The 16,689-nt window shown below is 43.4% G+C and overlaps 8 non-coding genes across 8 annotated transcripts; all 8 read left to right on the top strand.

Annotated features, from left to right (window-relative positions):
* The first annotated feature begins 1,137 nt into the window (after nucleotides 1–1,137).
* TRNAL-CAG (transfer RNA leucine (anticodon CAG)) lies at nucleotides 1,138–1,220 on the top strand. Its single transcript has one exon. It is a non-coding gene; the product is annotated as a tRNA-Leu (tRNA).
* A 5,493-nt stretch (nucleotides 1,221–6,713) lies between these two features.
* On the top strand, nucleotides 6,714–6,796 carry TRNAL-UAG (transfer RNA leucine (anticodon UAG)). The gene has a single exon. It is a non-coding gene; the product is annotated as a tRNA-Leu (tRNA).
* A 2,013-nt stretch (nucleotides 6,797–8,809) lies between these two features.
* TRNAL-UAG (transfer RNA leucine (anticodon UAG)) lies at nucleotides 8,810–8,892 on the top strand. The gene has a single exon. It is a non-coding gene; the product is annotated as a tRNA-Leu (tRNA).
* A 2,698-nt stretch (nucleotides 8,893–11,590) lies between these two features.
* Nucleotides 11,591–11,673, top strand: TRNAL-CAG (transfer RNA leucine (anticodon CAG)). The gene has a single exon. It is a non-coding gene; the product is annotated as a tRNA-Leu (tRNA).
* Nucleotides 11,674–12,972: 1,299 nt separating this feature from the next.
* On the top strand, nucleotides 12,973–13,055 carry TRNAL-UAG (transfer RNA leucine (anticodon UAG)). Its single transcript has one exon. It is a non-coding gene; the product is annotated as a tRNA-Leu (tRNA).
* A 907-nt stretch (nucleotides 13,056–13,962) lies between these two features.
* On the top strand, nucleotides 13,963–14,045 carry TRNAL-AAG (transfer RNA leucine (anticodon AAG)). Its single transcript has one exon. It is a non-coding gene; the product is annotated as a tRNA-Leu (tRNA).
* A 1,024-nt stretch (nucleotides 14,046–15,069) lies between these two features.
* Nucleotides 15,070–15,152, top strand: TRNAL-UAG (transfer RNA leucine (anticodon UAG)). Its single transcript has one exon. It is a non-coding gene; the product is annotated as a tRNA-Leu (tRNA).
* Nucleotides 15,153–16,059: 907 nt separating this feature from the next.
* On the top strand, nucleotides 16,060–16,142 carry TRNAL-AAG (transfer RNA leucine (anticodon AAG)). The gene has a single exon. It is a non-coding gene; the product is annotated as a tRNA-Leu (tRNA).
* Nucleotides 16,143–16,689: the final 547 nt, after the last annotated feature.

Here is a 16,689-nt window from a genome sequence, read left to right as displayed (position 1 = left end):
TCAGACGTTCCCTGCTAGGGACAGTTGATCTGAAACAAGGTCTGCTCTCTTGTATCCAGCAAGGATCTAGAAATCCTGCATGAATCTGCAAGGCACAATGACAGCATACATTTGCATATTATGCCCCACCTTCTGCCTTCCTACTTCCTGTGCATTAGTTGTTTGTGTAGAGAGAGAGGTCGCAGGCAAGGTAATTTTGTGAGTAGGATACAGGACCCTAAATAGCTGGTGAGAGGTATGAGGTATTCTAAAAGCATAAAAATTGTACACCTGTGAAATGAAATGCTTTCACATGTGATCTTCTGTGTTTATTGTCCTGTGCATAAAGTTGCACCTTGTGTTTGAAGGTTTAAATTATTTCAGGCTTGCATGGAGGCAGAAATTTCTGAGTGACTTTTATACATTTCTTAAGACTCTTCACTGTCAGGATGGCCGAGTGGTCTAAGGCGCTGTGTTTAGGCTGCAGTCTCCTCTGGAGGCGTGGGTTCAAATCTCACTTCTGACATGACTTTTTGAGATATAATCTCCTTTTTCAGGTTAACATCTGATGGAAGTTGCATCTGTTGGTCTTCACCTGGGATGTGATTCCGTCCTCATCTAGTCAAGAGAGCTGGGGTTTCTCATATATTTTGGTTGTATAAAGTCTTGCTGACAAAGTGCAGTCCTTACTATATGAGCATAGGACCCATGTAAGAGCTCATCTGGAAGAGTCATGCTCTTGTATGCCCTGGCCAGACAGGCCATGCAAATATGGAAGAATGCCTAGCATCTGGTAGACAGTTGGACTCCAGCACACTTACGGCAATTTCCTCAGGGCTGTGATCAGGGGCTGCTTAGATTTGCGTATTCCACCCTATGTTGTGACATTGAAATTCCTTGTTGAATTTGCTTTAGCTAGCCAAGAGGTGGCTGTTGACTCAATTTCAAAGCAGCTTTGGGCCGTTCAAGTGGCTGGTTAATAGCACTTTCTCTTTGTACGCCTTAAAGGTCTAAAGAGTTCTTCATAGGTACTGCTCTCTATGGATTGTTCAAAGATCTGTTGGAAGTACTTATAATAGGATAAATAAATTGAGGGCATGCCTTTTCGGTACCCCACTTGCATGGCTGTCTGGCTTGTGGAAGGTTTTACAAATGCAAGTCAGGATGGCCGAGTGGTCTAAGGCGCTGTGTTCAGGTCGCAGTCTCATCTGGAGGCGTGGGTTCAAATCCCACTTCTGACAATTGTGTGTTTACTCTACTTTTTTCTTGAGAGAGAAAAAATCAGATCATTTCCCTCACAATGGCTTATATGGTTGTCTACTTGGAAAAGTGCAGTGAGTTTTTTTCTTGCTCTCGGCACTCATGACCTAAGATGTGTGCTTTTTTTGGTTCACAATATCTTTCCCTCTCTGTAGATTATCAATCAACATGTGGTCAGGATGGCCGAGTGGTCTAAAGCACTGCGTTAAGGCCGCAGTCTCTCCTGGAGGTGTGGGTTCGAATCCCACGTCTGACCAGACTTTAAGTCCATTTTGTCTCGGAGTTCTTTTAGAATCTCAGCTAAAAATTGGCATTGCATATAATATCTGAATAAATAACAAACTTCAGTTTCAACTGCAAATTAATTTGCCCAATTCTGTCTTCAAGCTCGTATAATATTCTTCTAGCACTCGTGGTGTTTTATGTGTTTTTTGGGGGGTGCTTAAAAAGTCCCTTTTATTAATGAAATGGGTTACATTCAGTCTTGTGATATTTTTGGTTTCCAATAAGTAGATTGTTAATTTTATGTAACATCATTTTCTAATGCTCCATTCAAGAGATGTTTCCACTATGAAATGCAGAGCAAGGGGAAAGAGCACAAGTGATAGAGCGAGTGAGTGAGAAGGGGTGTTGAGGATGGAGAGAATGAAACAAAGACAGAGTGAGCGAACGGCAGGTAGGCCTAGAAGAGGAGACTAGAAGTGAAGGCGACATACTTTTCCCTGCTTTTGACCTCCCACCCATCCCAAACCGACCACAAACGTACCATCTATGCAACGTTGGTATGCAGAAATTCACGCCTCAGCCAGTGAGGGTGAGTCCCAGGCCAGGGGCTAGAGAGCAAAAGACTGCATGTGCTCAGACGTTCCCTGCTAGGGACAGTTGATCTGAAACAAGGTCTGCTCTCTTGTATCCAGCAAGGATCTAGAAATCCTGCATGAATCTGCAAAGCACAATGACAGCATACATTTGCATATTATGCCCCACCTTCTGCCTTCCTACTTCCTGTGCATTAGTTGTTTGTGTAGAGAGAGAGGTCGCAGGCAAGGTAATTTTGTGAGTAGGATACAGGACCCTAAATAGCTGGTGAGAGGTATGAGGTATTCTAAAAGCATACAAATTGTACACCTGTGAAATGAAATGCTTTCACATGTGATCTTCTGTGTTTATTGTCCTATGCATAAAGTTGCAACTTGTGTTTGAAGGTTTAAATTATTTCAGGCTTGCATGGAGGCAGAAATTTCTGAGTGACTTTTATACATTTCTTAAGACTCTTCGCAGTCAGGATGGCCGAGTGGTCTAAGGCGCTGTGTTTAGGCCGCAGTCTCCTCTGGAGGTGTGGGTTTGAATCTCACTTCTGACATGACTTTTTGAGATATAATCTCCTTTTTCAGGTTAACATCTGATGGAAGTTGCATCTGTTGGTCTTCACCTGGGATGTGATTCCGTCCTCATCTAGTCAAGAGAGCTGGGGTTTCTCATATATTTCGGTTGTATAAAGTCTTGCTGACAAAGTGCAGTCCTTACTATATGAGCATAGGACCCATGTAAGAGCTCATCTGGAAGAGTCATGCTCTTGTATGCCCTGGCCAGAAAGGCCATGCAAATATGGAAGAATGCCTAGCATCTGGTAGACAGTTGGACTCCAGCACACTTACGGCAATTTCCTCAGGTCTGTGATCAGGGGCTGCTTAGATTTGCGTATTCCACCCTATGTTGTGACATTGAAATTCCTTGTTGAATTTGCTTTAGCTAGCCAAGAGGTGGCTGTTGACTCAATTTCAAAGCAGCTTTGGGCCGTTCAAGTGGCTGGTTAATAGCACTTTCTCTTTGTACGCCTAAAAGGTCTAAAGAGTTCTTCATAGGTACTGCTCTCTATGGATTGTTCAAAGATCTGTTGGAAGTACTTATAATAGGATAAATAAATTGAGGGCATGCCTTTTCGGTACCCCACTTGCATGGCTGTCTGGCCTGTGGAAGGTTCCACAAAAGCAAGTCGGGATGGCCGAGTGGTCTAAGGCGCTGCGTTCAGGTCGCAGTCTCTTCTGGAGGCGTGGGTTCAAATCCCAATTCTGACAATTGTGTGTTTACTCTACTTTTTTCTTGAGAGAGGAAAAAATCAGATCATTTCCCTCACATGGGCTTATATGGTTGTCTACTTGGAAAAGTGCAGTGAGTTTTTTTCTTGCTCTAGCCACTCATGACCTAAGATGTGTGCTTTTTTTGGTTCACAATATCTTTCCCTCTCTGTAGATGATCAAACAACATGTGGTCAGGATGGCCGAGTCGTCTAAGGCGCTGCGTTAAGGCCGCGGTCTCTCCTGGAGGCGTGGGTTCAAATCCCACTTCTGATAAAACTTTAAGTCCATTTTGTCTCTGAGTTCTTTTAGAATCTCAGCTAAAAATTGGCAGTGCATATAATATCTGAATAAGTGACAAACTTCAGTTTCAACTGCAAATTAATTTGCCCAATTCTGTCTTCAAGCTTGTATAATATTCTTCTAGCACTCGTGGTGTTTTATGTGTTTTTTGGGGGGTGCTTAAAAAGTCCCTTTAATTAATGAAATGGGTTACATTCAGTCTTGTGATATTTTTGGTTTCCAATAAGTAGATTGTTAATTTTATGTAACCTCATTTTCTAATGCTCCATTCAAGAGATGTTTCCACTATGAAATGCAGAGCAAGGGGAAAGAGCACAAGTGATAGAGCGAGTGAGTGAGAAGGGGTGTTGAGGAAGGAGAGAATGAAACAAAGACAGAGTGAGTGAACGGCAGGTAGGCCTAGAAGAGGAGACTAGAAGTGAAGGCGACATACTTTTCCCTGCTTTTGACCTCCCACCCATCCCAAATCGACCACAAACGTACCATCTATGCAACGTTGGTATGCAGAAATTCACGCCTCAGCCAGTGAGGGGGAGTCCCAGGCCAGGGGCTAGAGAGCAAAAGACTGCATGTGCTCAGACGTTCCCTGCTAGGGACAGTTGATCTGAAACAAGGTCTGCACTCTTGTATCCAGCAAGGATCTAGAAATCCTGCATGAATCTGCAAGGCACAATGACAGCATACATTTGCATAACATGCCCCACCTTCTGCCTTCCTACTTCCTGTGCAGTAGTTGTTTGTGTAGAGAGAGAGGTCGCAGGCAAGGTAATTTTGTGAGTAGGATACAGGACCCTAAATAGCTGGTGAGAGGTATGAGGTATTCTAAAAGCATAAAAATTGTACACCTGTGAAATGAAATGCTTTCACATGTGATCTTCTGTGTTTATTGACTTGTGCATAAAGTTGCACCTTGTGTTTGAAGGTTTAAATTATTTCAGGCTTGCATGGAGGCAGAAATTTCTGAGTGACTTTTATACATTTCTTAAGACTCTGCACTGTCAGGATGGCCGAGTGGTCTAAGGAGCTGTGTTTAGTCCGCAGTGTCCTCTGGAGGAGTGGGTTCAAATCCCACTTCTGACATGACTTTTGGAGATGTAATCTCCTTTTTCAGGTTAACATCTGATGGAAGTTGCATCTGTTGGTCTTCACCTGGGATGTGATTCCGTCCTCATCTAGTCAAGAGAGCTGGGGTTTCTCATATATTTCGGTTGTATAAAGTCTTGCTGACAAAGTGCAGTCCTTACTATATGAGCATAGGACCCATGTAAGAGCTCATCTGGAAGAGTCATGCTCTTGTATGCACTGGCCAGACAGGCCATGCAAATATGGAAGAATGCCTAGCATCTGGTTAACAGTTGGACTCCAGCACACTTACGGCAATTTCCTCAGGGCTGTGATCAGGGGCTGCTTAGATTTGCGTATTCCACCCTATGTTGTGACATTGAAATTCCTTGTTGAATTTGCTTTAGCTAGCCAAGAGGTGGCTGTTGACTCAATTTCAAAGCAGCTTTGGGCCTTTCAAGTGGCTGGTTAATAGCACTTTCTCTTTGTACGCCTTAAAGGTCTAAAGAGTTCTTCATAGGTACTGCTCTCTATGGATTGTTCAAAGATCTGTTGGAAGTACTTATAATAGGATAAATAAATTGAGGGCATGCCTTTTCGGTACCCCACTTACATGGCTGTCTGGCCTGTGGAAGGTTCCACAAATGCAAGTCAGGATGGCCGGGTGGTCTAAGGCGCTGTGTTTAGGTCGCAGTCTCTTCTGGAGGCGTGGGTTCAAATCCCACTTCTGACAATTGTGTGTTTACTCTACTTTTTTCTTGAGAGAGAAAAAATCAGATCATTTCCCTCACATGGGCTTATATGGTTGTCTGCTTGGAAAAGTGCAGTGAGTTTTTTTCTTGCTCTAGCCACTCATGACCTAAGATGTGTGCTTTTTTTGGTTCACAATATCTTTCCCTCTCTGTAGATAATCAAGCAAATGTGGTCAGGATGGCCGAGTGGTCTAAGGCGCTGCGTTAAGGCCGCAGTCTCTCCTGTAGGCGTGGGTTTGAATCCCACTTCTGACAAAACTTTAAGTCCATTTTGTCTCTGAGTTCTTTTAGAATCTCAGCTAAAAATTGGCAGTGCATATAATATCTGAATAAGTAACAAACTTCAGTTTCAACTGCAAATTAATTTGCCCAATTCTGTCTTCAAGCTTGTATAATATTCTTCTAGCACTCGTGGTGTTTTATGTGTTTTTTGGGGGGTGCTTAAAAAGTCCCTTTTATTAATGAAATGGGTTACATTCAGTCTTGTGATATTTTTGGTTTCCAATAAGTAGATTGTTAATTTTATGTAACCTCATTTTCTAATGCTCCATTCAAGAGATGTTTCCACTATGAAATGCAGAGCAAGGGTAAAGAGCACAAGTGATAGAGCGTGTGAGTGAGAAGGGGTGTTGAGGAAGGAGAGAATGAAATAAAGACAGAGTGAGTGAACGGCAGGTAGGCCTAGAAGAGGAGACTAGAAGTGAAGGCGACATACTTTTCCATGCTTTTGACCTCCCACCCATCCCAAACCGACCACAAACGTACCATCTATGCAACGTTGGTATGCAGAAATTCACGCCTCAGCCAGTGAGGGTAAGTCCCAGGCCAGGGGCTAGAGAGCAAAAGACTGCATGTGCTCAGACGTTCCCTGCTAGGGACAGTTGATCTGAAACAAGGTCTGCTCTCTTGTATCCAGCAAGGATCTAGAAATCCTGCATGAATCTGCAAGGCACAATGACAGCATACATTTGCATAATATGCCCCACCTTCTGCCTTCCTACTTCCTGTGCAGTAGTTGTTTGTGTAGAGAGAGATGTCGCAGGCAAGGTAATTTTGTGAGTATAATACAGGACCCTAAATAGCTGGTGAGAGGTATGAGGTATTCTAAAAGCATAAAAATTGTACACCTGTGAAATGAAATGCTTTCACATGTGATCTTCTGTGTTTATTGACCTGTGCATAAAGTTGCACCTTGTGTTTGAAGGTTTAAATTATTTCAGGCTTGCATGGAGGCAGACATTTCTGAGTGACTTTTATACATTTCTTAAGACTCAGCACTGTCAGGATGGCCGAGTGGTCTAAGGCGCTGTGTTTAGGCCGCAGTCTCCTCTGGAGGAGTGGGTTCAAATCCCACTTCTGACATGACTTTTGGAGATGTAATCTCCTTTTTCAGGTTAACATCTGATGGAAGTTGCATCTGTTGGTCTTCACCTGGGATGTGATTCCGTCCTCATCTAGTCAAGAGAGCTGGGGTTTCTCATATATTTCTGTTGTATAAAGTCTTGCTGACAAAGTGCAGTCCTTACTATATGAGCATAGGACCCATGTAAGAGCTCATCTGGAAGAGTCATGCTCTTGTATGCCCTGGCCAGACAGGCCATGCAAATATGGAAGAATGCCTAGCATCTGGTAGACAGTTGGACTCCAGCACACTTACGGCAATTTCCTCAGGGCTGTGATCAGGGGCTGCTTAGATTTGCGTATTCCACCCTATGTTGTGACATTCAAATTCCTTGTTGAATTTGCTTTAGCTAGCCAAGAGGTGGCTGTTGACTCAATTTCAAAGCAGCTTTGGGCCTTTCAAGTGGCTGGTTAATAGCACTTTCTCTTTGTACGCCTTAAAGGTCTAAAGAGTTCTTCATAGGTACTGCTCTCTATGGATTGTTCAAAGATCTGTTGGAAGTACTTATAATAGGATAAATAAATTGAGGGCATGCCTTTTCGGTACCCCACTTGCATGGCTGTCTGGCCTGTGGAAGGTTCCACACATGCAAGTCAGGATGGCCGAGTGGTCTAAGGCGCCGCGTTCAGGTCGCAGGCTCTTCCGGAGGCGTGGGTTCAAATCCCACTTCTGACAATTGTGTGTTTACTCTACTTTTTTCTTGAGAGAGAAAAAATCAGATCATTTCCCTCACATGGGCTTATATGGTTGTCTACTTGGAAAAGTGCAGTGAGTTTTTTTCTTGCTCTAGCCACTCATGACCTAAGTTGTGTGCTTTTTTTGGTTCACAATATCTTTCCCTCTCTGTAGATGACCAAGCAAATGTGGTCAGGATGGCCGAGTGGTCTTAGGCGCTACGTTAAGGCCGCAGTCTCTCCTGGAGGCGTGGGTTCGAATCCCACTTCTGACAAAACTTTAAGTCCATTTTGTCTCTGAGTTCTTTTAGAATCTCAGCTAAAAATTGGCAGTGCATATAATATCTGAATAAGTAACAAACTTCAGTTTCAACTGCAAATTAATTTGCCCAATTCTGTCTTCAAGCTCGTATAATATTCTTCTAGCACTCGTGGTGTTTTATGTGTTTTTTGGGGGGTGCTTAAAAAGTCCCTTTTATTAATGAAATGGGTTACATTCAGTCTTGTGATATTTTTGGTTTCCAATAAGTAGATTGTTAATTTTATGTAACCTCATTTTCTAATGCTCCATTCAAGAGATGTTTCCACTATGAAATGCAGAGCAAGGGGAAAGAGCACAAGTGATAGAGCGAGTGAGTGAGAAGGGGTGTTGAGGAAGGAGAGAATGAAACAAAGACAGAGTGAGTGAACGGCAGGTAGGCCTAGAAGAGGAGACTAGAAGTGAAGGCGACATACTTTTCCCTGCTTTTGACCTCCCACCCATCCCAAACCGACCACAAACGTACCATCTATGCAACGTTGGTATGCAGAAATTCACGCCTCAGCCAGTGAGGGTAAGTCCCAGGCCAGGGGCTAGAGAGCAAAAGACTGCATGTGCTCAGACGTTCCCTGCTAGGGACAGTTGATCTGAAACAAGGTCTGCTCTCTTGTATCCAGCAAGGATCTAGAAATCCTGCATGAATCTGCAAGGCACAATGACAGCATACATTTGCATAATATGCCCCACCTTCTGCCTTCCTACTTCCTGTGCAGTAGTTGTTTGTGTAGAGAGAGAGGTCGGAGGCAAGGTAATTTTGTGAGTAGGATACAGGACCCTAAATAGCTGGTGAGAGGTATGAGGTATTCTAAAAGCATAAAAATTGTACACCTGTGAAATGAAATGCTTTCACATGTGATCTTCTGTGTTTATTGTCCTGTGCATAAAGTTGCACCTTGTGTTTGAAGGTTTAAATTATTTCAGGCTTGCATGGAGGCAGAAATTTCTGAGTGACTTTTATACATTTCTTAAGACTCTGCACTGTCAGGATGGCCGAGTGGTCTAAGGCGCTGTGTTTAGGCCGCAGTCTCCTCTGGAGGTGTGGGTTCGAATCCCACTTCTGACATGACTTTTGGAGATGTAATCTCCTTTTTCAGGTTAACATCTGATGGAAGTTGCATCTGTTGGTCTTCACCTGGGATGTGATTCCGTCCTCATCTAGTCAAGAGAGCTGGGGTTTCTCATATATTTCGGTTGTATGAAGTCTTGCTGACAAAGTGCAGTCCTTACTATATGAGCATAGGACCCATGTAAGAGCTCATCTGGAAGAGTCATGCTCTTGTATGCCCTGGCCAGACAGGCCATGCATCTGGTAGTCAGTTGGACTCCAGCACACTTACGGCAATTTCCTCAGGGCTGTGATCAGGGGCTGCTTAGATTTGCGTATTCCACCCTATGTTGTGACATTGAAATTCCTTGTTGAATTTGCTTTAGCTAGCCAAGAGGTGGCTGTTGACTCAATTTCAAAGCAGCTTTGGGCCTTTCAAGTGGCTGGTTAATAGCACTTTCTCTTTGTACGCCTTAAAGGTCTAAAGAGTTCTTCATAGGTACTGCTCTCTATGGATTGTTCAAAGATCTGTTGGAAGTACTTATAATAGGATAAATAAATTGAGGGCATGCCTTTTCGGTACCCCACTTGCATGGCTGTCTGGCCTGTGGAAGGTTCCACAAATGCAAGTCAGGATGGCTGAGTGGTCTAAGGCGCTGCGTTCAGGTCGCAGTCTCTTCTGGAGGCGTGGGTTCAAATCCCACTTCGGACAATTGTGTGTTTACTCTACTTTTTTCTTGGGAGAGAAAAAATCAGATCATTTCCCTCACATGGGCTTATATGGTTGTCTACTTGGAAAAGTGCAGTGAGTTTTTTTCTTGCTCTAGCCACTCATGACCTAAGATGTGTGCTTTTTTTGGTTCACAATATCTTTCCCTCTCTGTAGATGATCAAGCAACATGTGGTCAGGATGGCCGAGTGGTCTAAGGCGCTGCGTTAAGGCCGCAGTCTCTCCTGGAGGCGTGGGTTCTAATCAGACTTCTGACAAACCTTTAAGTCCATTTTGTCTCTGAGTTCTTTTAGAATCTCAGCTAAAAATTAGCAGTGCATATAATATCTGAATAAGTAACAAACTTCAGTTTCAACTGCAAATTAATTTGCCCAATTCTGTCTTCAAGCTCGTATAATATTCTTCTAGCACTCGTGGTGTTTTATGTGTTTTTTGGGGGGTGCTTAAAAAGTCCCTTTTATTAATGAAATGGGTTACATTCAGTCTTGTGATATTTTTGGTTTCCAATAAGTAGATTGTTAATTTTATGTAACCTCATTTTCTAATGCTCCATTCAAGAGATGTTTCCACTATGAAATGCAGAGCAAGGGGAAAGAGCACAAGTGATAGAGCGAGTGAGTGAGAAGGGGTGTTGAGGAAGGAGAGAATGAAACATAGACAGAGTGAGTGAACGGCAGGTAGGCCTAGAAGAGGAGACTAGAAGTGAAGGCGACATACTTTTCCATGCTGTTGACCTCCCACCCATCCCAAACCGACCACAAACGTACCATCTATGCAACGTTGGTATGCAGAAATTCACGCCTCAGCCAGTCCCAGGCCAGGGGCTAGAGAGCAAAAGACTGCATGTGCTCAGACGTTCCCTGCTAGGGACAGTTGATCTGAAACAAGGTCTGCTCTCTTGTATCCAGCAAGGATCTAGAAATCCTGCATGAATCTGCAAGGCACAATGACAGCATACATTTGCATAATATGCCCCACCTTCTGCCTTCCTACTTCCTGTGCAGTAGTTGTTTGTGTAGAGAGAGAGGTCGCAGGCAAGGTAATTTTGTGAGTAGGATACAGGACCCTAAATAGCTGGTGAGAGGTATGAGGTATTCTAAAAGCATAAAAATTGTACACCTGTGAAATGAAATGCTTTCACATGTGATCTTCTGTGTTTATTGTCCTGTGCATAAAGTTGCACCTTGTGTTTGAAGGTGTAAATTATTTCAGGCTTGCATGGAGGCAGAAATTTCTGAGTGACTTTTATACATTTCTTAAGACACTGCACTGTCAGGATGGCCGAGTGGTCTAAGGCGCCGTGTTTAGGCTGCAATCTCCTCTGGAGACGTGGGTTCGAATCCCACTTCTGACATGACTTTTGGAGATGTAATCTCCTTTTTCAGGTTAACATCTGATGGAAGTTGCATCTGTTGGTCTTCACCTGGGATGTGATTCCGTCCTCATCTAGTCAAGAGAGCTGGGGTTTCTCATATATTTCGGTTGTATAAAGTCTTGCTGACAAAGTGCAGACCTTACTATATGAGCATAGGACCCATGTAAGAGCTCATCTGGAAGAGTCATGCTCTTGTATGCCCTGGCCAGACAGGCCATGCAAATATGGAAGAATGCCTAGCATCTGGTAGACAGTTGGACTCCAGCACACTTACGGCAATTTCCTCAGGGCTGTGATCAGGGGCTGCTTAGATTTGCGTATTCCACCCTATGTTGTGACATTGAAATTCCTTGTTGAATTTGCTTTAGCTAGCCAAGAGGTGGCTGTTGACTCAATTTCAAAGCAGCTTTGGGCCGTTCAAGTGGCTGGTTAATAGCACTTTCTCTTTGTACGCCTTAAAGGTCTAAAGAGTTCTTCATAGGTACTGCTCTCTATGGATTGTTCAAAGATCTGTTGGAAGTACTTATAATAGGATAAATAAATTGAGGGCATGCCTTTTCGGTACCCCACTTGCATGGCTGTCTGGCCTGTGGAAGGTTCTACAAATGCAAGTCAGGATGGCCGAGTGGTCTAAGGCGCTGCGTTCAGGTCGCAGTCCCTTCTGGAGGCGTGGGTTCAAATCCCACTTCTGACAATTGTGTGTTGACTCTACTTTTTTCTTGGGAGAGAAAAAATCAGATCATTTCCCTCACATGGGCTTATATGGTTGTCTACTTGAAAAAGTGCAGTGAGTTTTTTTCTTGCTCTAGCCACTCATGACCTAAGATGTGTGCTTTTTTTGGTTCACAATATCTTTCCCTCTCTGTAGATGATCAAGCAACATGTGGTCAGGGTGGCCGAGTGGTCTAAGGCGCAGCGTTAAGGCCGCAGTCTCTCCTGGAGAGGTGGGTTTGAATCCCACTTCTGACAGAACTTTAAGTCCATTTTGTCTCTGAGTTCTTTTAGAATCTCAGCTAAAAATTGGCAGTGCATATAATATCTGAATAAGTAACAAACTTCAGTTTCAACTGCAAATTAATTTGCCCAATTCTGTCTTCAAGCTCGTATAATATTCTTCTAGCACTCGTGGTGTTTTATGTGTTTTTTGGGGGGTGCTTAAAAAGTCCCTTTTATTAATGAAATGGGTTACATTCAGTCTTGTGATATTTTTGGTTTCCAATAAGTAGATTGTTAATTTTATGTAACCTCATTTTCTAATGCTCCATTCAAGAGATGTTTCCACTATGAAATGCAGAGCAAGGGGAAAGAGCACAAGTGATAGAGCGAGTGAGTGAGAAGGGGTGTTGAGGAAGGAGAGAATGAAACAAAGACAGAGTGAGTGAACGGCAGGTAGGCCTAGAAGAGGAGACTAGAAGTGAAGGAGACATACTTTTCCCTGCTTTTGACCTCCCACCCATCCCAAACCGACCACAAACGTACCATCTATGCAACGTTGGTATGCAGAAATTCACGCCTCAGCCAGTGAGGGTAAGTCCCAGGCCAGGGGCTAGAGAGCAAAAGACTGCATGTGCTCAGACGTTCCCTGCTAAGGACAGTTGATCTGAAACAAGGTATGCTCTCTTGTATCCAGCAAGGATCTAGAAATCCTGCATGAATCTGCAAGGCACAATGACAGCATACATTTGCATAATATGCCCCACCTTCTGCCTTCCTACTTCCTGTGCAGTAGTTGTTTGTGTAGAGAGAGAGGTCGCATGCAAGGTAATTTTGTGAGTAGGATACAGGACCCTAAATAGCTGGTGAGAGGTATGAGGTATTCTAAAAGCATAAAAATTGTACACCTGTGAAATGAAATGCTTTCACATGTGATCTTCTGTGTTTATTGTCCTGTGCATAAAGTTGCACCTTGTGTTTGAAGGTTTAAATTATTTCAGGCTTGCATGGAGGCAGAAATTTCTGAGTGACTTTTATACATTTCTTAACACTCTGCACTGTCAGGATGGCCGAGTGGTCTAAGGCGCTGTGTTTAGGCTGCAGTCTCCTCTGGAGGCGTGGGTTCAAATCCCACTTCTGACATGACTTTTGGAGATGTAATCTCCTTTTTCAGGTTAACATCTGATGGAAGTTGCATCTGTTGGTCTTCACCTGGGATGTGATTCCGTCCTCATCTAGTCAAGAGAGCTGGGGTTTCTCATATATTTCGGTTGTATAAAGTCTTGTTGACAAAGTGCAGTCCTTACTATATGAGCATAGGACCCATGTAAGAGCTCATCTGGAAGAGTCATGCTCTTGTATGCCCTGGCCAGACAGGCCATGCAAATATGGAAGAATGCCTAGCATCTGGTAGACAGTTGGACTCCAGCACACTTACGGCAATTTCCTCAGGGCAGTGATCAGGGGCTGCTTAGATTTGCGTATTCCACCCTATGTTGTGACATTGAAATTCCTTGTTGAATTTGCTTTAGCTAGCCAAGAGGTGGCTGTTGACTCAATTTCAAAGCAGCTTTGGGCCGTTCAAGTGGCTAGTTAATAGCACTTTCTCTTTGTACGCCTTAAAGGTCTAAAGAGTTCTTCATAGGTACTGCTCTCTATGGATTGTTCAAAGATCTGTTGGAAGTACTTATAATTGGATAAATAAATTGAGGGCATGCCTTTTCGGTACCCCACTTGCATGGCTGTCTGGCCTGTGGAATGTTCCACAAATGCAAGTCAGGATGGCCGAGTTGCCTAAGGCGCTGCGTTCAGGTCGCAGTCTCTTCTGGAGGCGTGGGTTCAAATCCCACTTCTGACAATTGTGTGTTTACTCTACTTTTTTCTTGAGAGAGAAAAAATCAGATCATTTCCCTCACATGGGCTTATATGGTTGTCTACTTGGAAAAGTGCAGTGAGTTTTTTTCTTGCTCTAGCCACTCATGGCCTAAGATGTGTGCTTTTTTTGATTCACAATATCTTTTTCTCTCTGTAGATGATCAAGCAACATGTGGTCAGGATGGCCGAGTGGTCTAAGGCGCTGCGTTAAGGCCGCAGTCTCTCCTGGAGGCGTGGGTTCGAATCCCACTTCTGACAAAACTTTAAGTCCATTTTGTCTCTGAGTTCTTTTAGAATCTCAGCTAAAAATTGGCAGTGCATATAATATCTGAATAAGTAACAAACTTCAGTTTCAACTGCAAATTAATTTGCCAAATTCTGTCTTCAAGCTCGTATAATATTCTTCTAGCACTCGTAGTGTTTTATGTGTTTTTTGGGGGGTGCTTAAAAAGTCCCTTTTATTAATGAAATGGGTTACATTCAGTCTTGTGATATTTTTGGTTTCCAATAAGTAGATTGTTAATTTTATGTAACCTCATTTTCTAATGCTCCATTCAAGAGATGTTTCCACTATGAAATGCAGAGCAAGGGGAAAGAGCACAAGTGATAGAGCGAGTGAGTGAGAAGGGGTGTTGAGGAAGGAGAGAATGAAACAAAGACAGAGTGAGTGAACCGCAGGTAGGCCTAGAAGAGGAGACTAGAAGTGAAGGCGACATACTTTTCCCTGCTTTTGACCTCCCACCCATCCCAAACCGACCACAAACGTACCATCTATGCAACGTTGGTATGCAGAAATTCACGCCTCAGCCAGTGAGGGTAAGTCCCAGGCCAGGGGCTAGAGAGCAAAAGACTGCATGTGCTCAGACGTTCCCTGCTAGGGACAGTTGATCTGAAACAAGGTATGCTCTCTTGTATCCAGCAAGGATCTAGAAATCCTGCATGAATCTGCAAGGCACAATGACAGCATACATTTGCATAATATGCCCCACCTTCTGCCTTCCTACTTCCTGTGCAGTAGTTGTTTGTGTAGAGAGAGAGGTCGCATGCAAGGTAATTTTGTGAGTAGGATACAGGACCCTAAATAGCTGGTGAGAGGTATGAGGTATTCTAAAAGCATAAAAATTGTACACCTGTGAAATGAAATGCTTTCACATGTGATCTTCTGTGTTTATTGTCCTGTGCATAAAGTTGCACCTTGTGTTTGAAGGTTTAAATTATTTCAGGCTTGCATGGAGGCAGAAATTTCTGAGTGACTTTTATACATTTCTTAAGACTCTGCACTGTCAGGATGGCCGAGTGGTCTAAGGCGCTGTGTTTAGGCTGCAGTCTCCTCTGGAGGCGTGGGTTCAAATCCCACTTCTGACATGACTTTTGGAGATGTAATCTCCTTTTTCAGGTTAACATCTGATGGAAGTTGCATCTGTTGGTCTTCACCTGGGATGTGATTCCGTCCTCATCTAGTCAAGAGAGCTGGGGTTTCTCATATATTTCGGTTGTATAAAGTCTTGTTGACAAAGTGCAGTCCTTACTATATGAGCATAGGACCCATGTAAGAGCTCATCTGGAAGAGTCATGCTCTTGTATGCCCTGGCCAGACAGGCCATGCAAATATGGAAGAATGCCTAGCATCTGGTAGACAGTTGGACTCCAGCACACTTACGGCAATTTCCTCAGGGCAGTGATCAGGGGCTGCTTAGATTTGCGTATTCCACCCTATGTTGTGACATTGAAATTCCTTGTTGAATTTGCTTTAGCTAGCCAAGAGGTGGCTGTTGACTCAATTTCAAAGCAGCTTTGGGCCGTTCAAGTGGCTAGTTAATAGCACTTTCTCTTTGTACGCCTTAAAGGTCTAAAGAGTTCTTCATAGGTACTGCTCTCTATGGATTGTTCAAAGATCTGTTGGAAGTACTTATAATTGGATAAATAAATTGAGGGCATGCCTTTTCGGTACCCCACTTGCATGGCTGTCTGGCCTGTGGAAGGTTCCACAAATGCAAGTCAGGATGGCCGAGTTGCCTAAGGCGCTGCGTTCAGGTCGCAGTCTCTTCTGGCGGCGTGGGTTCAAATCCCACTTCTGACAATTGTGTGTTTACTCTACTTTTTTCTTGAGAGAGAAAAAATCAGATCATTTCCCTCACATGGGCTTATATGGTTGTCTACTTGGAAAAGTGCAGTGAGTTTTTTTCTTGCTCTAGCCACTCATGGCCTAAGATGTGTGCTTTTTTTGATTCACAATATCTTTTTTTCTCTGTAGATGATCAAGCAACATGTGGTCAGGATGGCCGAGTGGTCTAAGGCGCTGCGTTAAGGCCGCAGTCTCTCCTGGAGGCGTGGGTTCGAATCCCACTTCTGACAAAACTTTAAGTCCATTTTGTCTCTGAGTTCTTTTAGAATCTCAGCTAAAAATTGGCAGTGCATATAATATCTGAATAAGTAACAAACTTCAGTTTCAACTGCAAATTAATTTGCCCAATTCTGTCTTCAAGCTCGTATAATATTCTTCTAGCACTCGTGGTGTTTTATGTGTTTTTTGGGGGGTGCTTAAAAAGTCCCTTTTATTAATGAAATGGGTTACATTCAGTCTTGTGATATTTTTGGTTTCCAATAAGTAGATTGTTAATTTTATGTAACCTCATTTTCTAATGCTCCATTCAAGAGATGTTTCCACTATGAAATGCAGAGCAAGGGGAAAGAGCACAAGTGATAGAGCGAGTGAGTGAGAAGGGGTGTTGAGGAAGGAGAGAATGAAACAAAGACAGAGTGAGTGAACGGCAGGTAGGCCTAGAAGAGGAGACTAGAAGTGAAGGCGACATACTTTTCCCTGCTTTTGACCTCCCACCCATCCCAAACCGACCACAAACGTACCATCTATGCAATGTTGGTATGCAGAAATTCACGCCTC

Source organism: Lissotriton vulgaris, chromosome 8, assembly GCF_964263255.1.
Source record: "Lissotriton vulgaris chromosome 8, aLisVul1.2, whole genome shotgun sequence".
Classification (NCBI taxonomy): Eukaryota; Metazoa; Chordata; class Amphibia; order Caudata; family Salamandridae; genus Lissotriton; species Lissotriton vulgaris.
Note: the sequence above shows the minus strand (reverse complement) of the source record. Positions and strands in the feature narration are given on the sequence as shown.